Source organism: Herpailurus yagouaroundi, unplaced genomic scaffold (assembly GCF_014898765.1).
Source record: "Herpailurus yagouaroundi ecotype Mexico unplaced genomic scaffold, PumYag 159, whole genome shotgun sequence".
Taxonomy (NCBI): domain Eukaryota; kingdom Metazoa; phylum Chordata; class Mammalia; order Carnivora; family Felidae; genus Herpailurus; species Herpailurus yagouaroundi.
In genome coordinates, this window is record NW_024412400.1 from 80,739,763 (window position 1) to 80,760,146 (window position 20,384).

General features: G+C 39.5%; 1 protein-coding gene across 5 annotated transcripts in view; it reads left to right on the forward strand.

The window, feature by feature from the left end:
* TPRG1 (tumor protein p63 regulated 1) overlaps positions 1 to 20,384 on the forward strand; it is a 215,739-nt gene that overhangs the window by 115,518 nt on the left and 79,837 nt on the right. The gene's annotated exons all lie outside the window — the stretch shown is intronic.

Below are 20,384 nucleotides of genomic sequence, written 5' to 3' on the forward strand. Positions count from 1 at the left end.
CTTGAGTAAAGAAGCATTTAATCTTTCACTCCTGGGCCAGACATTTTCTTTGACTAAGTTTTGGGAGGGTGGGGTTGGTACAGGCAACACTTGAATGTCCAGTCTTCTAGGCCAGCAGAACAAAATCTCTCCGTCAGTGGAGTGTAGAACCAGGTCACCTGTGGATCCATCTGCCTGATGGCCATGTTACATTCTTGTTTCAAATGGGTTCTAAGAATTGAGTGAAAATGAAATTAGAAAGACAACCTGACTCTGTCTAAGCATTTGTTTCTTCATGTATAAACTGGAGATAGTGATAAGTACCTGAGGAGTTGTTACGAGGGCTAAATGAGACAGCATGGTAAAACTCTTAGCAAAGTCCCCAGCACATGGTGGATTTTTATCAGACATCAGTGTCCCTCCTCTGTTCACAAGTTATGTCTATTGGTAAAGGCCTTTTGTTTGTGTTTGTTTGGTAGCCTCTGCCTTTATTTTTGTCCTATCCATCTCTGTATCTTTCATCTCTGGGTTATCTCTATGAAAAAAAAAAGTGTATAATTGAGGCTTTTTGCTTATTCACTTTTACCAACCCTTTTCCAACGCCACCTGCCATCTGCAAAGTAAAATTTGACTTGTGCAAATAAAAAAGTCTGCCTTGATTAGGACAGATGTCTCCTTGAATTCTGAAGGTCTAATCAGAAGTAGATACTTAACCTGTTTTGTTCCTACAGTACATTTCATTTATAAGAAAGAATGCCCAAATATGGTCTTTCAAAATCCAGTAGTAGCTTTTTGAATTCTCAAATAATAGAATCAGCAGGTTTTTTTTTTTTTGTTTTTTTTTAATAGTACATGCTTTAATTGCTTGGTCTTTTTTGTATAGAAATGTGTCTTATTTTTGTTTGGAATGTTTTTGTTTCATGATTATAAAGGCCTTTAGATATCAGTTTGTCCCAAGATAAATCAGACTGTGTGATCTGTATTAAGACTTAGCACCATAATTCTGTCAGTTTGATTTATCGTCAACTGGGATGATTGATAAAACCAGCAGTTTTCAGATAAATCTGAACAGGTGTGCCCCAGGACCCAAGTTTTGCATCTAGCTCTGAACCTAATAGGAAGCTCAAAGGGTTGGTGAAGACTATCTGGCATCTAGTTTTCTATGTCTCTTTTGCTTTGTGGTATATACATTTATATTACAGACAGTAATGAGGGATGTATCATGTGCGTGTGGAATTTTAAGCAATAATTTTCATTTGCTGTCAGACTTTTCTTCCTTTGCACTTTGGAACCATTTCTTCTCTTTCAACGGTAGTTCTTTTGTGTTCTTTTTGGTCCTCCTCTCTGCCAAAATCCTTTTATACCTCTTCCTACTCTCCATCTAAAGCTACTTTTAAGAAAGATTTGAATCCAGTCATTTCTACCATAGTAAGAATTTGCCAGTTGCTTTTCTTTTCCTGTTAAACCTTAAAGCTGGTTCAGACTGTCTTCTTGTAGTGGAAAAAGCTGCCAGTTGCAAAGAAGATGGTCCAGGCATCTGGGCTAAATAAATAGGCTCCCAGTCACTGTGACTGTTCAAGAAGAAGATTGGAGGCATTTGTCAAAGGAAGGGCATGCATGGAGGTTTTGAATGACCTTTCACACTTAAGTCTTTGTTTGTAGTGCACCAATGTAGGAAAGGCAAAAGCAACGATCAAAGCAATCAATATCAGCACGAAATCCCCAAAATAACAACAGCAAAACAGAACAAAAGAAAGAACTAAATAAACCAATAAACATATAGGCCCAGAGAAGTGCGAGCCTGGGGCTATGCTTTTCCCTTTCTCTTTTTTTCTAATGGGATAAGACCCATCCATCCATTCAGTTCTTATGAGCTACAGAGGCTGTACTATAGACCAGCTTCCCCAACTGTGCCAACCATACATCACTCTTTTCAAGTGTAACACTTTTTTGTGTGTGTGACAGCAATGACTGGGCTTTATGCACATCAATGGTTAGCTCCTTTTATGGAGATGAGAAACCTCTAGTTACTCATCCAACAGTTGAAAGAATGTTTGCTTTCAAACAAATATTCCAGTTTCAGAATGATAAGAGTGAAAAACCCTTCCAATGATATATATATATAGCACATTAAAAAATAACTTTATGACCATGAACTTGCTTTATGTTCACTACAACCTTGCTGGTTTTGTGATTGTCATGTGACAGATGAGAAATGGAGATGTGGGACGAGGAAGTGGACAGCTGAGATCACATAAGGGGTAAAGCAAGGAAGGCAGACTGCTCTCCTATACTAGCTCGGTTCCAGTTCTTTCCCAAAGGGTGTAAGGTATAGGTGTGGGGTCACTCATCACAGCTCAACCTTTAGTCATGGTTGGTCAGAGCCCCAGAAATGGTTTGATATAGGAGTGTGATGTGGGGAGTATCGTGAGCTTAAGGGCCTTGTGTATCTTATTTAAGAACTTAGATTCTACCCTGTAGGCGATGGGGAGGCACTGATTGGTGAGAAAGTGTGACTATATTTCAATTTAAAAAGATCACTGAAGGCTCACAATCCCTTATCTAAAACCCCTGGAATCCGATATGAATCAGATTGAGAATTTTTCAGATTTTAGAAAGGTAAAACAATACATATGCATTTTATTTTATGCTCCAAGTGGAGGCCTGCGACAGCCCCCCATAATCAAACACACTAAAATTTTTGCAGGAAAACCTGTCATATTCAACATAGAATAGATGACTGCATGTTGGTTCAGATCTGGTTTTACCATAAAGTGCGTCTGGGCCACAGCTGCGCCATTTTCAGGGCTTTATTGAATTTGGAATTTTGGATGAGGGTGTATGGCCTGTACATGTTTGAAATGTGAAGGATCAATGGATGGCTGGAAGGCTGGCTGCCACACTAGATACTTGTGCAATATCAGCGAGGGTCTGATCCAGTGGCGTGCTGGAGCTGGTTCACACTGGCTTATGAGAAGTCAGCATTACAATTTCAGGAATTTTGAGAGTTGGTTGTTAATTATTAAAACATAAAATGTCACACCAAGTGAATTAAACTTAAAGGTGATGTAGTCAAAACTCCTTACTTTCTGATTTTTTTTTTTTTTTACTTTGTTTTGCTGTTGATTTGCTGTTGGGGTGATTTATGCTTATTATGCTTGCGTAGTGGAGATACTACATGATAACTTGCTACTGTACCTCTTTTCTCCGCTACACATTCAGTGGTGTCATGTACATGGCTTGGAATTGACCCTGGGGGCAGTGATTCCATCATGGAAGTCAGCAAACACTAGATATCAGAGTTCAATTTATTGCTTTGTTGATTGTCTAGACTTTAGAAAGCAACAGGGAATATGTTAACAATGCAGAATAAACTTCCAGGTATGCCATGTCTGTGGCTGTGATATTGTAAATACATAGAAAAAAACTTGAGGAAGTATAGTTCCAGCATTTAAAAACTATTGTCCGGTTCCACAAAAGTCACCTTCTTTATTGAAGAATAGGTTTAACTCTGGACAGGCAGCTGAGGGAAGCGTCATGCCAAGCAGAGGCTGCTGAGGGTCTGTATTCTGTATTCTGGCTAGGGCAGAAGACATTGGGGTTCTCACACCTACACTGCTGACCCCCAGCCCAAGCTGGAAATTATAAAAAGTCCCTTCTTTCTGTTACAACCCTCTTGTGCTCTTTTCTGCAAAAACATAACATGGTGCACACTTGAAAGAAAAATGCATGACAGAATTCTGTTGTTAATCATAGAGCATATACTGAAGGGTGCATATGGGACTGAGAGGCAAACTAATAATTGACAGAGCAAGGCTTTGTGGATCTCTCTGTTTAATTGTCTGTGAGGCAGGAGTTCAGGCCAATTCTTGGGCTTTGGCCTGGGAAACTGATGGGTTCCCTGTGTTGCCATTCCAGGCTTAGAAGAAAACGATAACTCTACTTTATTGAGAAACCGCCATATGCCAAACAATGCAGAAGAAACTTTGTGCCTGCAGTGTCATTTAATTATCCCAACAATCTTGTCATTCCCTTCTTATAGAACTTGCTGAGTACAGTTTTGGGGAAAAAAATGTGTCTGAGGTGTCCATAGGACATCCACATGGAGATGTTGAATGGGTGGATTTACATATGCATCCAGATACTGTCTTAAGTAGTGTGTTCAAAGGGACAGTAATCTTGACATATTTGTTTCTTATAGCCTTCTATAGAATCTAAGGGTGTAAAGTAACATTAAATCGGTAAAAGCATTTTTCAAGGGATGTCACCCAAACTCGGGTGAGCTGTTTTGCGATGTTCTAAATTTATACTGGTATATTATTCAGTTAAATTAGAAAGATTAGTTTGAAGGCACTTGGGTATAGGCTGTGAGGAGATGGAGAGAGAGGCCGACAGGAGAACTAGAGAGATGCAACCATCGACTCCAGTTAGATCCCAGTTAGCTGAAACCATTAAGAATAGTACCCTAAGAAGATGCCACTTAGGACCCAGACCTCTAGTCCAGTCCATCCTGGAGCTTTATATGCCTCTACAGCTCTAAAGACAACACGGTGTCCATCTTAACTTTATCTCCTCCTCTTATTGCCCTTCTTGGTCCTTCTGGGAAAGTACTTTTTGAAGAAATTGTGTGTACACTTTCAGAAGTGATCCATTAAGCCAGCACCAAGGAGAACATCTTGACACTTCCCAAAGTCTCAAAAATTGTGTTATAATGGCACTAAAGTGGCTCTTCAGTAGAATGTACTCAAGATGTCTTTGTGTATGGTGCTTAAAGAGGCAGGAGGAGATGGGATCTTCCTTTAAGCACATTAGTCTGAAATGGTTGGGGGGGATGTTCTCATTCCTCTTGTTGCTAAATGGGAAGACTTGCCTCTGGTGGCTGGGGTGGGGGGGTGGGGGAGTCAAGTAACTCTCAGTCTTTATCTTGTGGAAAATACTTACAGTGTTTCTCATTGCCTACTTTCCCCTAAACCCACCCAGGTTTCTATCCTTGCACTTTGGTATAAAAAATATGTGAAATCCGATTAACTGGCTACGTTGAACATATAGACAATAGAACGGAAGTAAAGTCGAGGAGGCAGCCTGGCATCCTAGAAAGAGTCTTGAATTTGGAGTCAGAAGCCTTGGGTCTGAATCCTGGTTCTGCTACTCATGATCAGTGTACCTCAGTAAACTTAAGTAGGTTTTGCCATTTTTTTTTTTTAAATTAGGGCATTTGTTTTAATGTAGTCTTTAGTCCATTAGAAATTCACTTTTCTTAAAAGAAGCATAGCCATTGTTAATTTTTGTAGTATTTTTTCATTCCAGCTTTTCTTCATGCATCTTTGCCAAAGATTGTTGTAATATTAATAAATAACATTTAAATTGTACCAAGTGTTCTGCTAAGTGATTTCCCTCCATTTGCCATTAGATTGGTATAATACATATGGTTTTGATGATTTCTAAGTGGCACTTCCCTTAGGTTTTTTCTTGTTATCATGTAGGTTTTGTGAAGTTACTTGATCATTCACCTATTGTTAGATGATTACTTTCCAAACTGTCAGTGGTTATGTAAATGTAAGGATTTATATATTTAAAAAATTGTTTAATGTTTGTTTGTTTATTTGTTTACACTTATTTATATTTTTTAGAGACAGAGCACTGGTTGGGGAGGGATAGAGAGAGAGGGAGATAGAATCCAAAGCAGGTTCCAGGTTCTGAGCTGTCAGCACAGAGCCCAATGTGGGGCTTGAACTCACAAACCATGAGATCATGACCTGAGCCGAAGTCAGATGCTTAACTGACTGAGCCACCCAGGCACCCCATAATGTTTATTTATTTTTGAGAGAGAGAATACAAGTGGGGAAGGAGCAGAGAGAGAAGGAGAGAGAGGATCCAAAGCAGGCTCCACACTGTCAGTGCAAAGCCTGATGTGGGGCTCAAACCCACGAACCACGGGATCATGACTTGAGCTGAAGTCAGATGCTCAACTGACTCAGCCACCCAGCTGCCCCTAAGGATTTATATTATTCTTTAAAAACTGAAGCCCTCAGTAAGGGATATATACCAGTAGTGCAGAGTAAGACTACACAGTTGGAAAGAGAAATGAAAATACATTAAGGCATTCTCCATTTATTTTTTGATAAAGAAAATAAGTAATATTCTACAGCACTTTGTAGTTAAAAATGTTCTTCAGTTAATCCAATCTTCAGAGCAATTATCTGAGGTAGGAAACATTACCTCCAGTTTGCAGGTGAAGAAATCAAGGCTTGAAAGTGTCCCAGGGCCGCAAAGTAGCAGAGGTAGGGCCCCGATGCATTATGCTTCCCCCAGTTTTGCGAAAATGGTCTTTTTGCTATTGTGGCCAGATTCCATGCGTACCCCTTATTGGATTGTAGTCTGTTATTCCTCTGGCAGAAACATGTTGGATACACTCAGAATTCTGTTTCTTGGGCTTGGTGGGGTACATGGAAGTATGCAGGGCATCTCTGCTTAATTTTAAAAGATTTCACAGAAGAAAGAGCTATCCTAGAAGTTTAAATGAAAAGAAAGGCATCCTGAGACAGAAAGGGATGTTGAGGAACAGACAACTGGGCAGTATCTCTCAGGCACAGAGTGCCCCTGGAGCACACTGATCCCCAAAGCAGCGCTGTGGGTGATCACTTTCACACCTGCCCTCACATGTGATCCTCAGACAGACCCATGGGAGGAGGCCAGGAGGAACTATTGGCTTTATTTTATGGATGAAGAAACCCAGAGATTAAATGACCTCCCTAAGGGCAAACACTTATTAAGGGTCACAGGAGGGCTTGACTTCACAGGTCCCCTCTCCCAGCCTTGTTGTCTTCTCATCACATGGCTCGTGCTGCTTTTGTGAATTTTCATCTCCTGATACAGCGATGGCCGCAGTTTCAATTGCGTAAATGATCTTTGCGCCTGTGTCTGGTTTCTTTGTTGATTGTCTGTTGTTTGCAGGGAGGAGGGCAGACATTCATCGAGTAGGTTCAGAGACCTTTTCCTCTTTTCCTCTCCAGATCTTACTCTGCCTGTGCTGTGCATCTGACATTATTTAGTCTTTTCCCAGAATCAGCTAAAAAGTCAAATACTTACAGGGGCTGGTGGGTGCCACTGATGGACTAAGTCTTGTTACTGTCTGATTCTAAGGAGTGCTGAACTACCGTTGTAATGAAAAATACTGCTACTTATAATTTAAAAATAAGTAGAAAGACCCCCCAAAACCTGGAAATCAGGGATTTCTAACCGTCTTAGTCATGAATAATAAATGTACTATGCAAAATAACATTCTGAAATGTATCTCCCCCCAGCCCCACCCATTTTTGTGTACATTCGTCTATTCTAGACCCTTGCTACTCAAAGGGTGGTCTTGGAATGAGCAGTATCAGCATTCCTAGGGATTTGTTAGCGGGGCTAATCCTCAGGGGCCACCCCAGACATGCTGAGCCTGAATCCCCAGTTAATTCTGATGTTCATTAAAATTTGGGAAGTACTGGTCCAGATCACTTTCATGCTTATGGACTGAGGACTTCAGTGGCTCCTCACTGCCTAAGTACTCTTCTGCTGCATCTTTCAAACCCTGAACGCCATGGAATGAATTTTCCTCTCTAGCCTTATTTACCATTATACCCCTTTACAAATTATCAAATTGGACTGTCCACCGGTCTCCAAATGTTCCCGACACAGTGCTTTGACATCATGATTGTACTCACTCACTCACTCACTCTGCTTATTTGGTATGTCTTTCTTCCTTTCTGTTTGTTCAGACCTTTCCTGTCCTTCAGAGGTGTTATGTCTATAAAGCCTTTCCATCTTAATTCAACCAGAAGAATCTTCTCTCTTTTTTCTGGTCATGTTATACTACATGGCATAGTTCACTGCGCACATTGTGAGGAAAGCATTCCTCGAGACAGGGCCTGACTCTGATTCATGTTTTGTCCAAGCCCATCTCTGCCCACCTCCCAGTGGTGTCTGACATGTGGGAGTGGCTCAGAACCCATCATGGACTTGACTTGAATTTAATTCTGATTGAGTTGTCTACTGTTTGAAGCTCTTCACTGACACTAGCAGGGTCCACCCATTGAGTCCTGCCTCCATTTCCCTGGGCCTCCAAGCAGCCCACAGCCCAAGGAGACTTCTTGCATCCTTTGTGCACTCAAGCTGGAAAGTGCCTCAAATCCATTAAGATGTTAATGACCTGTGGCAGGACTCTGGCAGCAACAAATTCACCTCTGTTGCCAGAAACCATTTATACTGGGTGGGTGTTTTCGACATCCACTTAATTAAACACATTGCTTTTCTCTATAAATTCCCCATGGCAGCAGATGTATCCAGATAGCTAATGGTCCCTGAGTGACCTGAATTATAGGACAGTGAGGGCATTTAGTTACTGCAGTCAGAAATGTACCTCGAAATGTTTGTTTTCCCAAGACTGCTACTAATTAGGGAGGAGTCAAAAAGAGCCAAGAGGTGAAAAAAGTCTGATGCAGCGAAATGCCCAGTTCCATCACTTACTAGCCATGTGACCTTGGTATACAAATCTCTTGTATCCTCCAGACCTCAGTTTTATCGTTGATAAAATGGGGGTGTAAAACGGGATATCAATTGAAGAGTTAAATTACCTAAAATATGTAAAATGCTCACAATTTTTGCCACATGGTCTGTGCCACAGGAGAGTTGACTCTTACTGTTATTGTCATCATTGTTGCTATTTATTTATATTCACTCATTCATACGTTCATTTGTGTGTTCACCAAACTCCTCCCATAAACCAGACTCCACCCTGAGTGATGAAAATACAGAAGCAACAAGACAAGATTTTCATGTTCAGGGAGTTCTGAGTCTTGAGGGAAGGAGGATATGTAAATGAAGTCAAAACACAGTATGATGTATGCTGATATACAGTCCTGCAAGTGATCTTTTGGGAGGATAGAACTTGTTGTATTTGTACTGTAGACTCTGGTGAAGGCGATATCCAGGATTAAAGAAGGAAGAGAGGGGCGCCTGGGTGGCGCAGTCGGTTAAGCGTCCGACTTCAGCCAGGTCACGATCTCGCGGTCCGTGAGTTCGAGCCCCGCGTCAGGCTCTGGACTGATGGCTCGGAGCCTGGAGCCTGTTTCTGATTCTGTGTCTCCCTCTCTCTCTGCCCCTCCCCCGTTCATGCTCTGTCTCTCTCTGTCCCCAAAATAAATAAACGTTGAAAAAAAAAATTAAAAAAAAAAATAAAGAAGGAAGAGAAATTTCCAAAAATATATGATGGGGAATTAAATCCCAGAAGGAGGGAAGAATATTTGTAGAATAACAGACAGAGGCTCAGGGATCCACAAACTGTCAGGGTGTCTTGATTATAGTCATCAAGAGTAAGAGAGCTATAAATAAGCTAGAAAAGTAGAAAGGAACCAGAAAATCCGGAATTTTGAATGCCAGGGTAAAGAGTTTTCATCTTATTTTTTCCTGCAGTGACAAGCTGGAGATCCATAGGTCATTCAAATGCTTTTATTATTTTTATTTACTTTAAATGTATGTTTATTTATTTTGAGAGAGAGAGAGAGAGAGAGAGAGAGAGAGAGAGTGAGTGCAGGAGAGGGGCAGAGAAAAAGGGAGAGAGGATCCCAAGTAGAGTGTGACATGGGGATTGATACCACAAACTGTGAGATCATGACTGAGTTGAAATCAAGAGTCAGACACTTAATGGACTGAGCCACTCAGAGGCCCCTCAAATGCTTTTAAATAGAGTATATATTTCCAGTTTGCCAACATCTTGTCATTCCGCATTACCTTGCACTGACCTCTCTTTGTTCCCTTTACAGTGATGTCTGCTAGGTTCTCCCGGTCATGACAGACACTGTGTGCATCTCTTCCAACTACATGTTCAGTGACCTTACCTTGGTTTCTTGAAATCATTTGTGGTAGGATAATTCTTTTTAAGTTTATTTATTTGTTTTGAGAGAGAGAGAGAGAGAGAGAGAGAGAGAGAGAGAGAGAGAGAGCGCAAGCATGGGAGGGGCAGAGAGAAAGGGAGAGAGAATCCCAAGCATGGGACTTAAACCCATGAACCATGAGATCATGGCCTGAGCTACAATCAAGAGTTGGTCGCTTAACGGACTGAGCCGCCCAGGTGCCCCTGTGGTAGGATAATTTATACCAAGGAAATGAAATGAAGGCATTATCATTATCATTATTTTTGAAAGTGTTTACTATTTACAGCATCCTACTGCCGTTCTGTTTCCTTCGTGACCATGATAGGCATTTCTTGTTTGAGTTACTGAAAGATATGAAATAAGGAGTTTTAGAAAAATAATTTTTAGAAAGGTAATAGGTTCTGGAGATAATTTACCAATAATTTAAACTTCATCTTGATTATTTAGGGGTGTGCCAATGTGTGTTTTAGTAAAAAAAAAATAAATAAGACCTCGATCTTAATATTGAGGCTATCAACACATTTGGGTCACTACAGCTGTTATACAAACAACTATTATAGACTCTTATGAATAAACATGTGGTCTGATTAACAAACAGGAAATTGTGTTTACTCTCTGAGGTATCCAGGTTGTCCCCAGATGCCCTGTTTTAGGTAAGATAGGGTAGGTCTAAGAAGAGTAAACCGTGTGAAGAAGAAGGAGTCTCTGCTTCCACTTGTCTTTTAGTAGAAAGAACTATAAAGTTTAAGAATTAAAATGCTGTGCTCTGTGAATTAATAAAAAATGTAGATGTCCGAGCAAGGAAAATTACAAGGGACAGAAAGAGAATTGTGTAATGATAAAATGGTCAATCCACCAAGAAGACAGAACAATCCTAAATCTGTATGCACTAAACAAGAGAGCTGCAAAATATGTGAAATGAAAACTGACAGAATGGGAAGGAGAAATAGACAAATCCATGATGATAGTCTTCAACACCGTTGTCTTAATAATTTATATCATAAATAGGCAGGAAGTCAGCAAGGATTTAGAACTCAACATACCGACAGAACCCAATCAGCATTTATAGAACACTCCACCCAGGAAAAGCAGAATACATGTTCTTTTTAAGCACCCACAGAACATCTACCAAGATCCAACATATCCTGAGCCACAAAACAAACTTCACCAAATTTAAAAGAACTGAAATAATTCAGAGTATGTTCTCTCACTGCAGTGGGATCACACAAGAAATTAATAACTAACTGGAAGATAAAAGGGAAATCTCTGAACACTTAGAAACAACACAACATGTTTCTAAATAATCCAGTAGTCAAAGAGGAACTTTCAATGGAAATCAAAAGTACATTGAGCCAAATCCAAATAAAAATACAACATATCAAAATGTGTGAGATTCAGCTAAAGCAGTCCTGAGAGAGAAATTTACAGCACCAAAGGAAGAATGCTAACATCATATGAGGAAAAGTCTCAAACCAATGACCCAAAATCCTGTTTCAAGAACAATAAGAAAGCAAGTTTAATGGGAACAGAAGGAAGGAAATAATAAGGATAAGAGTAGAAGCCAATAAAAATAAAAATTAGAGAAAATTAATGAAGCAGAGTTCTCTGAAAAGTTCAATAAAATTTTAGGGTGTCTGGGTGGTTCAGTTGGTTGAGCGTCCAACTCTTGATTTTGGCTCAGGTCATGATCTCACGGTTTGTGGGATCAAGCCCCACATTGGGCTCTGTGCTGACAGCATGGAGCCTGCTCGGGATTCTCTCCTTCCTCTCTCTCTGTACCTCCTCTGCTCACATGCATGCTTGCTGTCTCTCTCCCTTTCTCAAAATAAATAAACATTAACATGTTTTTAAAAAGTTCAATAAAATTGAGAAACTTTTAGCAAGGCTGACAAAAAAAAAGAAGATACAGATTACCAATATCAGAAATGAAATGGGATATCCCTACAGACCCTGCAAACTACAAAATAATAAGTACACAAAAATAATAAGTGATTACAGCTAAAAATTCTACACATATACATTCGCCAACTGAGATGAAATGGCCCAATTCCTCAAAACACTCAAATGACCACAACTCACTCAACATGAAATAGATAATTTGAATAGCCCTATAACAATTAGGAAACTGAATTTGTAATTAAAGCCTCCGAAAAAAGAAATCTCTAGGCCCAGATGGTTTCACTGGAGAATTCTATGAAATGCTTAGAGATGAATGAACACCAATTTACATAATCTTCTTCAGAAAATAGAAGAGGAAATAGCAATTCCCAGTGCATTCTATGAAGCAAGTATTAATCTGATACTAAATCCAGACAAAGACATTCAAAAATAAAACTACAAACCAATATCTCTCATGAATATAAATGCAAAAATTCTTATGAAAATGTTAGCAAATAGAATTCAGCAATACATACAAACAATTATTTACCATAACCAAGAGGGTTTAGTCTAGAGACGGAAGACTGGTTCAATGTTAGAAAATTAATCAGTGTAATATGCCTTATTAACTGGCTAAAGAAGAAAAATTACATGATCAGGTCAATTAATGCTGCTAGAGCATTTGATGAATTTAGCACACCCATTTATGATAAAAGCTCTTAGAAAAATAATAGAGGGGAACTTTTTCAATTTGATAAAGAATATCTACATAAAACCTGTAATTAACATGCTAGTGGAAAAAGACCAGTGCTTTCTTCTTGAGATTGTGAAGAAGGCAAAAGAGTACACTCTCACTATGTATTCAACATAGTACTGGGAGATCTAGCCTATACAATAAGGCAAGAAAAGGAAATAAAAGACACACAGATCAGAAAGGAAGAAAGAAAAACTGTCCCTAATTGTAGATAGCATGACAATTTTTGTAGAAAACTCTAAGAAATCTACAAAAAATTTCCCAGAATTAATAAATTACTTTAAGAAAGTTTCAGGACAGGATCAACGTATGAAAATCAGTTATATTTCTAGAAGCTAGCATTAAATAATTGAAAACAAATTAAAAATAAAACATTTATGATCAAGAAAAAAATCCATAAATGTCAATCTAATACAATATATATGGGACTTGTATGCTGAAAGCTACCAAATACTGATGAAAGAAATCAAAGAGGATATAAATAAATGGAGACATACTATATTCATAGATTGGAAGACAATATAGTAAAGATATCAATTCTCCAATATTTGACGTATAGATTTAACATAATTCCTTTCAAAATCTCAGCAAGATTTTTTGCAAGCATAGACAATATTATTTTAAAATTTGTATGGGAACACAAAGGAATTAGAATAGCTTAAACAGTTCTGAAAAAGAAGAATAAAATGCCGCTCACTGGCAGTTCCTATTTTCTATTGCGTGACTTTAGCCCCTGGCCATAGCTGATAGGATAAAGAGGAGTTAATCAGAGTGCCTGGGTGGCTCAGTTGGTTAAGTGTCTGACTTCCACTCAGTTCATGATCTCGAAGTTCATGGGTTCGAGCCCCGCATTGGGCTCTGTGCTGACAGCTCAGAACCTGGAACCTGCTTTGGATCCATTCATTCTCATTCTCTCTCTCTCTCTCTCTCTCTCTCTCCCCCGGCCCCACGCCCCACCCCTCCCTCTGCTTGCGCTCTGTCTCTCTCTCTCAAAAATAAACATTAAAAAAAAAAAAAAAAGAGGAGCTAATCCATTAACTGGCCTGTGACCCAAAAAGACAGCTCAAAGGTATGATTTGGACTAAAAGAATTCCTGATCTTGAGGATTTAAAGTGGGAGAAACAGCTATAGAGGCTAGTTGGCTGTGAAAGTAGATCTGGAAGTTCATGTACAGTCAGGATGAAGGAAACAAAGTTCATGGGCAAGGTGGAATTAAAGAGGAGCAAACACTGGTAGGAAGCAGAGGGAGCCTGACGGTCAAGAGGAAGAAGATGCCATGTGTGGAGACACATAGAAATCGTGATAGAGACAGCCTCTGAGGGAGTAGTTTTCATTCCTTGTGGTTTTCCAGCTTTCATAAAGCCCAACTGTGCAATAGTTCCTGCTCTTGGATTTCTGTGGGATTCCTCAGAGTATTTATCTCTTCTTTTTGGGTTTGCCTGATCTGGGCTGTGTCTCCTGTACCCAAGGAGCTGAACTAACATAGTTCAGTAAACAGACAGCTCTTCCATTAAAATATGACAACAACAACAAGAACAACAACAACAAAACAAAAAACAAAATAAACAAAAACGAAAACAAAAAAACAGTGGAGGTGGCAAGAAGTGAGCATTTGTTGTATCTTGTCCCACTGTTTTTTCCTCTCTGCTGCCTTCTCAAAATTAGGCCTTGTTCTCCTGCCAGCTTCTTTGGCTTCTGATCAAGTGAATACCCCAAAGTCAATTCAGGGGAGGAGAGAGCTCCTCAGGGGGTGGGCCTCCTGTTAGCCCCTGGTGTGCTGTGGGGGACTTGAGCTATTCAATAGCAATTCAGTTCTTTTGTGGAAAAGAGAGAAGGATGGGGTGTGCCCAGAGTCTTGTCTTTTGTGTAGCTTTTCAAATATCCTCTTACTGGTAGTACTGTGACACGGAGAACAAAGTTGCCTGGCTGTGTAGGAAAAATAAGTGTGAGAAGCAGCTAGATGGGAAGTTATGGCCTGGGCTGGGGGTCCAAAGAGCTGGATTCTGGTCTTGCCTCTGTCACTTAGTACTAGATGCATGTCACTTTACTGGGGCTTGGTTTCTCCATCTGTGAAGTGGAGAATAACAACCACTTAATATGAAAAACATCCATAAGTCGCAAAGAAATTGTGGTGGTTCTAGCATGTGATATGGCTTCTGCTTATATCTCCCTCCACTAGCCTCCTTGTTTCCTTTGCTTGGTCATGCCTGCTTCCTTGCTGTTTTATGAAACATGATGGATCCCACCTCAAGGCCTTTGTACTAGCTGTTCACTTTATCTAGATACTATTCCCACAGATATTCCCATCTCCCTTTTATCTAGATCTCTATATTTATGTGCCCATATCCTTTGTTGGTGTGCCTTCCTCTATAGGATGCAAGAATGGGAGGAACAGGAACTTAGCTCACCACTATACCCTTAGAGCCTGGAGCATAATAATGGCTCAATAAATATTTGTCAGGTCATTAGGGGGGATTATTTCTGGACTGGATACCTGGTATTGTTTCTGTGAAGAAACACCTTCCTTATGCCACACAGAAGAAAATTGATTCGAAATCAATGACTTTGAGCACAATCCTTAGTGCCTGCCCTTGTGGCTCCTTACTTGGGTTCATATCTGAATTTGCTATTGGTTACTCTGTCCAGGAATCCTAAATGAGTGTAACATGACTCCTGCAGTTGACACACTCATAGGTTTCCTGTTGGGTCTTTGATTCTCCTATTCCTGGTCCTTATCTTCTAAGGTCTCCCATGGCAGCTGTCTACAAAGGGAACTTCATATAAAATGCTTAGTCTGTATTTTAAGTAAGTCAGGGTAACTTAACTATAATTTCCAATATAATGAAGTATACCCAGCTGTGTCAGACAAGCAAACGGGCAAATAGACAAAAACTTGTGTTATATATATGGAATTAATGACTACTTTATTAAGTTTTAGGAAATTGAAATGGAAAGGTTTTGTATATTTGAAAAGTGTAATAGTTTTGAGGAGCTGTCTTTGAGTGGATTTACTTCTAACCACCTTTCATGAATTTATTTGTTAATTCAATCAAAATGTTGCAAAAATGTTTAAAGGGAATTTAAAAGAATTCTTCTTCACTGTTGTTTTATCCTCCTCCCCCTTCTCTTCCTCCTTCTTTTTCATCATCACCACCACCATCATCACCTTTGTATTAATAGCTAATAACAATTGAGTACTTTATTTTGTTTATTTTTATTTTTATTTATTTTGAGACAGTGTACAAGTGGGAGAGGGGCAGAGAGAGGGAGAGAGAGAGAATCCCAAGCAGGCTTTGCATCATCAGAGCAGTGCCTAACACAGGGCTTGATTCCACGAACTGTGAAATCATGACCTGAGCTGAAATCAAGGGTTGGGTGCTTAACTGACTGAGCCACCAAGGCACAACTTAGTATTTTACGTGTGCTTTGTATTTTACTAAGTGCTCTATAGTACTATTTAAAAAAAAAAATTAACGTTTATTCATTTTTGAGAGACAGAGCAGAGTGCAAGCGGGGGAGCAGCAGAGAGAGAGGGAGACACAGAATTTGCAGCAGGCTCCAGGCTCTGAGCTATCAGCACAGACCCGGATGCAGGGCTTGAACCCACAGACTATGAGATCATGACCTGAGCTGAAGTTGGCCGCTTAACCGACTGAGTCACCCAGGCACCCCTATAGTACTATTTTTAAAATTCACAACAATACTATGAGGTATGGATGTATTATTATTATTTTCATTTTAGAGATGTGGAAAATGAGTCTTAGAAAAGATAAGTAACTTTTGTAAGATTGCACAGCTAGTAAGGGGCAGAAAGTATTATTATTATTTTCATTTTAGAGATGTGGAAAATGAGTCTTAGAAAAGATAAGTAACTTTTGTAAGATTGCACAGCTAGTAAGGGGCAGGATGACATCTCTAACTCCTAGCCTGTGTGATAGGAAGCCCAGTGCTGCTCAGGAATCTAGCACTTAAAATTTAAGAGGAAATTAAGACCCAGTTGTGGTTAAAATGAGTCTTAAGCTCACAGGAGTATTGACAGAACTGGTCAAGCGCAGTTTGCCTTCAGGAAAGGGGTATAAAAACCGGAATTAACATTCACAAAGCAATTTCTCTGTGCGAGGACCTGGTTGGGACTGTGACATAATACAGTGATGCTCTCTTATCTAAGTTATCTTGGTTAAGAGACCAAGAAGCAGAAGTTCATCTCTGGAGGTTAAAGAATTTTGATAAACTGAGGGAGGGTGTGATTAATTATTTGGACTGGACAAGCATGCCTTAGAAATACTTTGAGGCATTCCAGTCTGAAATGTTGGGTAAATCTTCAAATCTTCCAGCACTGCCTACAAATTCTTCGAGTATAGGCTCAAAACGGTTCCACCTCAGTGCCTGGGAATTCGTAGGTCTGATTCAAATTCCTAGATCAGCTCCTGAGAATGTCTTGGTCTTTCAAAACCTTGGTTCTGCATCTGGACAGCTTTTAAAAGGAGAGATGCCTGGAATTCATATCCACAATCCTGAGTCAGAATCTTCGTGGGTGCTATCCTCCCTTTTTATGGTAATTCTGTTTTCATGATTTCCATTTACATACTGTGCAAACACATGTCTTCCAACAAGTCATTCTGTACATGTCTCTGTGCGTGTTTGCACATGCTGTTCCCTCTGTCTAAAATTAATTAATCTGCCTTCTGCATCAAGCCGTCTCCTGATCATCCTTTAAAAGCTTCGAGAAACACACTTTATCCAGAGCCTTGCCTCACTTCCTAGGTGGCTTTAAATGCCTTTCAGTAGAGCAGAGTGGTTAATTAAAAACATTGGCTCTAGAGACAGGCACCTCAGTTTGAATTCCAATTCCAGAACTAGGAAAGTTATGTAACCTTTTTTATGTTTTCGTTCCTCATCTGTAAAATGGGGATAATGATACTACCTTCTTCACAGGATTACTGTGAGCATAAAAAAAGTAACTTAGATGAGATACATATACCAAAAACTCATACAAAGTAAGCATTAGATCAATGTTAGACATTAGCTGGGATTTCCATGGCACTGTATACAAATTTCCATGTTATTGTTTATCACTCTATACCATAATACTTGATTTATTTATATTCTCCTACATGAAATTATAATCTCTTAAGGATAGGGATAATTATAGAGGGCTTTATAGTCTGAGAACCTACATAATGTCTTTAATATAGTAGAATTGGCCCTTGAACAACAAAGGGGCTAAAGGGTTACAGAGCCCCCACTATTTTTAATTGTAGTCAAATTCAATTCAATTTTGAATTGTAGTCAAATTCCTTGTGTAGCTCTCAACTCCCCAAACTTTTACTAAGAGCCTACTGTTGACTAGAAACCCTAACAGTAACACAGTCAATTAACACCTATTTTGTATATATATTAAGTACTTTATTCTTACAATAAAATAAGCTAGAGAAAAGAAAATGTTATAAGAAAATCAAAACACATTTACAATACTGTATTATATTTACAAAAAAAATCTGCACATATGTGGACCTACACAGTTCAAACCTATGTTGTTCAAGGGTCAATTTTATAGACACTCAGCAATGTTAATTGATTAAATGAAGAGATTTCATTGCCTTGCTAATGAATGGTGGTTTGGTAAAGAAGAGAGCTCAAGGGTTTAAGGTGAAGCGTATCTTGGATGAATCCTGACTGTGTTTTTTTGGAACAGGTTAACTTCCTGTATTAGTCAGCTTGGGATGTTATAGCAAAATACCCATAGACTGGGTGGCTTAAACAACACTTCTCTCACAGTTCTGGAGGCTGGGAAGTCTAAGATCAAAATGCCTACCTACAGGTTTGGTTCTCAGCGAGGGCTCTCTTCCTGGCTTGCCTTCTCACTGCATCCTCACATCCTGGAGAGAAGTTCTCCTGTCACTTCCTCTTCTTATAAGGGAACTAACCCTAATCCCCTCCCAATGGCCCCACCTCTTAGTACCTTCATTTTGGGTGTTAGGGCTTCCACATATGCATTTTGAGGGCAAACAAAGTCATTTATCCTTCCCCAAGCCTCAGTTTCCTCACCTGTATTTATCAGGATTGTTTGATGAAGATTAAAAGGGGTGTGTAATATTTAGCCCAGTACCTGATTCAGAGAAGACCACAATAGATGAGTGCTTTTTATTTTAACCTAAGAAAAATATGTGGCAGAATTATTCTTATGTGCATATAGATCTAAGAAGCTTCAGAATTGGCATATGTATACATATACATACACACACGTGTATGTATATATATGCATATATACATATACATATATGTGTATACACGTATACATACATATATGTGTGTGTGTGTATATATATATGTATATATATATACACATGTCCATATACACATACACACATGTGTATAATTTCCTAACTAAAACTTCTTGTTTATTGTTTTATTATATTTTTTTTAGAACTCAAAGACTCCTTTGTTTCCTGGGGCAGGGGGAAAGACCATTGTTTTTCCTTTGATGAAGTAGAACCATATGAAGCCCCAAGAGTGGATTTGTCTTACTTCAGGAAAAATTAGTCTTTGTAGATACATGAATGGATGTTTCCAGATCCATCCTGTCTATGTTTTATGGGGGCACTTGGTCTGTCCTACACTGGCATACATTAAAAAGTATTGAAAAAAGTAATACTCCTGAAAACTCTTTTTGTGTGTTTGTTCCAAAAAATCATTCATTCTTTGCAACTTGTGATTTTCAACACTGAGAGTTTACACCAAATAGCAGGAAATGAAGTGTTCATGGGAGAACATTCTTCAAGAGCATCAAATAGATAGATGTCAGGGGTTCCTTTTCCTCAACCCTGTGGGCAGTGGGCTGGGAATCTGGAGACCTGAGTCTGTGAACTTGTGTTAAAATGGTAAAATCTCATCACAACTTTGGGTGCCATATTAGCTCTTCTCTACATGGTTCACCTTACATCTTAAAGAATTGTGTATTCCTTAAGAGCAGAATATTCTTCTCAGTATTCCCAGTAGCTAGCACAGACCTTGGTACATACCAGGCTCCATGGGGGTAGGGGGAGAAAAACTGAACCACAGGAAGTCAAGTCAGGGGATCTGAGAACAGAGAAGATTTGTGGACATTGGGTTTTTATTAGAATACTGTGTTTACTTGGAGGGTCCCCTATTTTAAACAAATTGGAGAAGCCCCAGGAAAGAATAACCAAATTATTGAAAGAATTTAATGTGGATTATTTAGCTAAAGGTTTTTTAAGACTTCACTTACCTCAGGGGGAGGGAAATTGCTTTGCTTCAATGCCATGCATTTTTCATCTGTTTGTGTTTGAAGAGCAAACCCAAACTGGATTCTCTTCAGGGCCTGGAACCCAGTGGGTGCTCAGGGAATATGTTTGGAATGAATGATTCAGTGTTTCCCTCCTGGTTGCCGATTTCTGGCCGGCCAAGAAACTGCCTTCTTCTTTCAAGGGCTGGGCTATGCTAAGCGGCTTGAGGGACACATGAAGGAAGGTTGATTTGTAAACCAGGTATAGTCACTCTATTCAGTATTAGAGAAGATGTTTCTACTGAATGGAGTGTGTGTGTGTGTGTGTGTGTGTGAGTGTAGTGGAAGAATGTTCGAAAAATCTTTTTGGAGGAAAATTCTTTCTAATTCACAAATTGATTTGACACAGCTTTGAGAGAGCAGCCGAAAGTGTTGTTAGGTGTAGGGTAGGGGCCGCTGGGAAGGCATCTGGAATGGTTTGAATAACTAGGTGGGGGCCCTGGAAACTTGTTCTGATGGGTCGCCTGTCATTGTTAGTTCGCTGTTGCCCTCTGCTGGCAAAACTGATGTCATCCCGGGAAACCACAAATCTCATGGAGTTTTGAAATTCCCT